The sequence below is a fragment of the Bos mutus genome, chromosome 22, assembly GCF_027580195.1.
Source record: "Bos mutus isolate GX-2022 chromosome 22, NWIPB_WYAK_1.1, whole genome shotgun sequence".
NCBI classification, from domain to species: Eukaryota; Metazoa; Chordata; class Mammalia; order Artiodactyla; family Bovidae; genus Bos; species Bos mutus.
In genome coordinates, this window is record NC_091638.1 from 11,957,962 (window position 1) to 11,964,602 (window position 6,641).

The window sequence follows — 6,641 nt, forward strand, 5'->3', positions numbered from 1 at the left end:
TACTTGGTGGCCACTAGTGTTGGTTCTTTTGGGACTTGCAGTGAGTAATCATCAGTCAGTGGCCCTGGGAGGCTCCTAAAATTAGGCTTTCTTCACGAATATTCAGGGGTTCTCAGTGATCACCCCAGGACCTCTGCGTTGCTCCTTAGTATGAACAAAGTGCTGGCAAATGACTCCTTGGAACCCTACTTCATCTCCTGCCCCTCCCTGTGGACCCCCACATTGTATCTCTTGGGCTGGCCTCCCTTACAAGACAGTCCAACTAGCACAATCATAGCAGCACATTAGCCCAACTGTCCGCCTTCTTTCTGCTTGCACCCCAAGAGCTGGTCACAGCTAGAGAGCATCATACTGGTGGCTCTCTTCTCTGAATCCACGGTCAGCAGTACTTCCTGAGTCTTTAGCAGCACCTTGTATTCCTACCAGCTTTTCAAGTCAGCTTGTTTTCTGATTCTCACTGGTGGCTATTTCTCAGGTCCACTCTGCTTGTCTCCCTTCCTCTTACTCCCTACCAGATAGCTTCTCATCCTCCTCTCAGAGAAAGAAAAGGCCATCCTATGGCCACTCCTCAAATTTCCCACAAGGAAAACTTTAACCTACACTCCCTCCTCCCCTGGGTGGGGATCTGAGAACAGCTGAGCGGAGCATCTGTCCCTCCCTTGACTTTCCTCTCCATTCTTTCTCCTTAGGCCTGGGGATTGAGGGTGAGCAAGTGGTGCCTGGAAGGATGGGAGGATTTCCCACAATGGAGGTGGAGCCATCATGCGGGAGGCAGGTGCTCTGGGTGTTGGGCACAGCCTGCATGAAGGCATGGGGCTGGCTCATGCGGAGATTTTCCCAGTCTGCCTTGCCCCTTCTGTTCCTAGGGCCTATGGCCAGGTGTGCCCCAGTGGTAGAATGCTGCTCCCCCTCATCCTACCCAACCCCAGGACCTACCCACCCCATTGTGACACTGCTCCCTGGACACCATGGAACCCAAGGGTTCTGCTTCCAAGGGTCCGGCTGGGCCTGGATTGTGGTCAGGTGGGCCCTGGCTTTAGCTTGTGGTCCTGTCTCTAGGGAGGAAGGGCTGGGAGGGTGTGAAGGGTTTCGATTATGATGACACCCAGGAATTGTGGGGCCACATTCTCAGTATAGATGTTGACAGGAGCCTGCCGGACCCTGTTCAACTGTGGGAAGTCTATGGAAGAAGACTGCCCTCCCAAGAAGCGTGAGTTCTAAGATGTGGCATCTGGCCATTTCCTGCCCTCAGAAAGGGGGCTGCTCCTGGCTGTACCTCCCTGTCCCAGGCCTCAGTTTCCTCTTTTTATATTGGGAATCAGTTGCTGGGGCCTGTCCACTTGGTTGGGGACCTTTGGGAACAAATGCTTCAGGTTCTTGCAGACTGTCAGGCCCCTGTTGGGCATTCAGGTGATGCTTGGGGGACACTGAAGGGCACTCTACCAGAGAAGCTGGCTCCAGGCCCCAAACTAAATCTTTGTGAGCAAAACAAAAGTTCTCTCCATCCCTCCCTCCTTCACTCCCCTCTTTCCCTCCCTCCCTAGGAAGTCTCCTCTATTGTGTGACACCCTCTCCAACCTTACACACATACACACTCTGCTAGTTTCCTGTTGCTGTTGTGACAGATTACCACAAACTTACTGGCTTTCAAGAACACAGAAGTATTATAGTCTTGCAGGTCAGAAGGCCAAAATAGGCCTCACTTGGCTAAAATTAGGTGTCACAAGGCTGTATTCCTTTCTGGAGGCTCTAGTGGGGAATGTAGTTCCTTGCCTTTTCCAGCCTCTTGAGACTGCCCACAATTCCTTGGCTAATGGTCCCTTATATCTACAAATCCAGCAATGGCTGGTCAAATCTGGAGAGATATAACTGAAGTGTATTCATTTTCACTGCTGTATTGTATGCCATTAGAGAAATATACCACAGTTTATCCCTTCCTCTCTTGATGGGGTTTCTGGGCTCTTTTCCCCACCTCCCATATTTGGAATGTATTATCATTAATATTTTGATACTCTTCTTGGATCATGTGTACAAATGTTTACCCAGAATATACAAGTGGGAATAGAATTGCTGGGTCATAAGGTGTGAGGTTGGGTCTTCCCTGGTGGCTCTGCAGTCAAGAATCTGCCTGCCAATATAGGAGACACAGGAGACACAGGTGTGATCCCTGGGTGGGGAAGATCCCCTGGAGGAGGAAACAGCAACCCATTCCAGTATTCTTGCTGGGAAATCCCATGGACAGAGGAATCTGGAGGGCTACAGTCCATGGGGTCACAAAGAGTTGGACACAACACACACACACTCAAGGTGTGAGGATATTCAGCTCTACGAGACAATGCCAAATTGTTTTCCAAAATGGAACCATGAATACTCCTGCCTGAAATGTATGAAAAATGGATATTGAGTATTGTCAGACTTCTTAAATTTTCTCAAGCAAAGTGTAAATTGTGGTCTTGATCTGCATTTCCCTTATTATTAAAGAGATTGAGCATCTCTTCATATGTTTGTTTATATTTTCTCTTAGTGAAAAGCCCATTCATGTCTTTTGGCCATTTTTATATTGTCTTATTATTGATTTGTGGCCTCTTTACACATTCTTGATCCTTTTTATCCCCCGACTGATGCATGTTTGTTATATATTCTCCCAGTTGTGTGGTTTTTTACTTTACAATGTTCATTTTTGAGTAGTCAAATTTATAATTTAAAAGTTTTTAAAAATTATGTTATTTACTTAGTTTTGGCTCTGCTGGGTCTCTGTTGCTACAAACGAGCTTTCTATAGTTGTGCAGAATGGGGGCTACTCTCTAATTGCAGTGTATGGGATTCTCATTTTGGTGGCTTCTCTTATGGAGCACAGGCTCTAGGCACATGGCCTTCAGTAGTTGCAGCCCAGGGGCTCATTAGTTGTGGCCCAAGGGCTGGCAACCCACTCCAGTGTTCTTGCCTAGAGAATCCCAGGGATGGGGGAGCCTGGTGGGCTGCCGTCTATGGGGTCGCACAGAGTCGGATACGACTGAAGTGACTTAGCAGCAGCAGCAGCAGCAAGAGCTATCAGGTATATTTGCTTGTTGTTGCTCTTCAGTCACTAAGTCGTGAGAAATTTAAGAAGCAATTCCAAAAAAAAAAAAGAAGAAGAAGCAATTCCATTTACCATTGCATCAAAAAGAATAAAATATCTAGGAATAAACCTACCTACAGAGGATGAGATGGCTGGATGGCATCACTGACTCGATGGACATGAGTCTGAGTGAACTCCGGGAGTTGGTGATGGACAGGGAGGCCTGGCGTACTGCGATTAATGGGGTCGCAAAGAGTCGGACACGACTGACTGAACTGAACTGAACTGAACTGAAGGAGACAAAAGACCTGTATTCTGAAAACTATAAGATGCTGATGAAAAAAATCGAAGAAGACATAAACAGATGGAAAGATATACCATGTTCATGGATTGGAAGAAACAGTATTGTCAAAAATGAGTATACTACCCAAGGCAAACTACAGATTCAATATAATCCCTATCAAATTACCAATGGCATTTTTCACAGAACTAGAACAAAAATACTCAAAATTTGTATGGAGACACAAAAGACCCCACCAAATAGCCAAAGCAATCTTGAAAATGAAAAATGGAGCTAGAGGAATAAGGCTTCCTGATTTCAGACTGTACTACCAAGCTACAGTCATCAAAACAGTATGATACTGGTACAAAAACAGAAATATAAATCAATGGAACAGGATGGAAAACTCAGGAATAAATGTGTGTGTGTGTGTGTGTGTGTGTGTATATATATAAAGGACTCCATCTAGTTAGTTCACACATCCATTACCTACCTATTTATTTATTATGATTTTTGGTGAGAAATTTATGTTCTGCTGTCTTAGCAGATTTCAATTATGCAATGTAGTGTTATCCACTATAGTCACATGTTTTTACATTATATCCTTAGGCCTATTCATCTTACAGTAGAAAGTAATTATTCTTTTACCAACCTCTCTCTTTTCTCCCACTCCCAGAAATCACTTTCACTTTGTTTCCACTTGTCTGACTCTTTTTTAAACAAAAATTCTGTATATAGGTGATAACCCTGTGGTATTTGTCCTTCTCTGTCTGTTGACTAGTGTTAATGCCCCCGAGATCCATCCACGTTGTCACGAATGACAGGATCTCCGTTTTTTCTCATGGCTAAGTAGTATTTCATTGTGTGAAATGAAATACCACGTTATCTGTATCCATTCATCCACCGATGGACACGGTGTTGTTTCCGTATCTGGCTGTTTTTGTTCACTGTTTCCATTTCTGTCTTAACTTTATAATCTTTTTCCTTTATTTGGGTTTATTCTTTTGTTCTTTTTTCTCTTATGATGAGCATTTAGTTCTTTCATTTTCAGTCTTTCTGATTTTCTTTTGTAAAGCAAGTTAAAACTATACATTTTCCAGAGTACCACTTTTTATATCGCCCATAAGTTTGATATGAATGGTATAAAGTTTTATAATTTTCACTTATAAGCATTTGTGTTGTTATCACTCAACTTTTTCATATTGTAAAATTTTTCATTATGATCTCTTCTTTGACTTCTGAGATATTCAAAGTTTTTATTAACTTAAAATATGTATTCATAAAATTTTAGAAAAAATATATGTATATTACATGTTCATGGATTAGAAGACTCAATATTGTTAAGATGTCAGTTCTTCCCAAACTAATCTATAGATTCAATATAATCTCAATCAAAAGCAGAGCAAGCTGTTTTACAGATATCAGCAAACTGATTCTAAAGTTCAGATGGAAAGACAAAAGACTTATTAAGAGATATTCAACACAGTAATAAGAAGGAACAAAGTTGGAGGCTTTAAAGACCTGACTTTAAGACTTCCTGTAAGGTTTTCCATAATTAAAATACATGGTATTGGCAAATAGAATAGACACACAGAAACATGAAAGAGAGTAGATGACTCCAGATATAGACCTGCCTAAATATAGTTAACTGGTCAAAGGAAAAAAAGGCAATCCAATGGAGAAAGGATGGTCTTTTCAACAATGGTATTGGAATAACTGGATGACCATATGCAAAAATACAATGTAAAAAATATTAATGTACACACAGATCTTATACTCTTTATAAAAATTAACTCAAAATGGTCATAGACACAAAACTATATAAAACTTCTAGAAGACAAACTAGGAGAAAATCTAAAAGGTTTGGCAGTGAATTACTAGATACAACAGCAAAAGCAAAATCTATGGAAGAAAAAAATGATAAATTGGATTTTATTAAAGCAAACTTCTGCTCTGCAAAAGATGCTGTTAAGAATAAAAAGGGAAGTCACAAGCCACAGAAAATATTTGCAAAAAATATCTAATAAAAGGTTTGTATCCAAAATATACAAATAACCCAAAGCTCAACAATGAGGAAGTAAACATCCCAATTTTTTGAAATGGGCACAGAAGATACATGATAGCAAATAAGCATATGAAAAGATGCTCAACATTATTTGACATTGTGCATGCGTGCTAAGTTGTTTCCATCGTGTCCAATTCTTTGTGATGCCAGGCTCCTCTGTCCATGGAATTGTCCAGGCAAGAATACTGGAGTGCGTTGCTGTGCCCTCCTCCAGGGGGTCTTCCTGACCCACTGGCAGGTAGGTTCTTCACCACTAGCACCACCAGAGAAGCCCTATTTGTCATCAGGGAATTGCGGTTTAAAAGAATGAAAAAATAAAAAGAACACATCTCTTAGTATGGCTAAGGTCCAATAAACCATTACCAAGTGCTGGCAAGAATGCAGTATAACAAGAATTTTCATTCATTGCTGGTAGGAGTGCAAAATAGTACAGCCACATTGGAACAGTTTCCAATTTCTTACAAAGCTAAACATAGTTTTACCATATGACCCAACATTTGTGTTCCTAGGTATTTACACAACCCACTTAAAAATTTTGTCCACAGAAAAACCTGCATGCAAATATTTATAGCAGCTTTATTCACAACTGCCAAACACTGGAAACAACTGAGATATCCCTCAATAATAGATGAGTGGAAAAAAAAAACAAAACTGTAGTACATGCGTACACTGAAAAATAATATTCAGGGATTAAAAAAAACCAAGCTATTAGGCCATGAAAAGGTGTGAATGGCCCTTCAATGCATACTGCTGAGTGAAAGAAACCAGTCTGTAAAGGCTATATACGCTATAATTCCACGCTATAAATCGATGACACTGCAGAAAAAGCAAGATACATGTAAAAAAGATTAGTCATTGTGAGGGGTTTGAGAGGAGAGAGCAGGGTTTAATAAGTGGAGAACAGATTCTTTTAGGGCAGTGAGACATCTGTCTGATACGGTGGATACATGACTCCACACATTTGTTAAAAACCCATAGAACTTTACAGCCCAAAGAATGAACTATACCATATACAAAATTTTTTAAAATTATTTAAAAGCTGGAGGGATCGCAGGATGGAATGCAGACTGTGATGGATTAATGTAACTGTATTACGCCTGTATGAAATATATATTTTAAATTAACCATTTGTTAGTGATTTCTAATTTAATTACATCGTAGTCAGAAGATGGGACTTCCCTGGTGGTTCAACAGTAAAGAATCCGCCTGCCAATGCAGGAGCGGCGGGTTTGATCCCT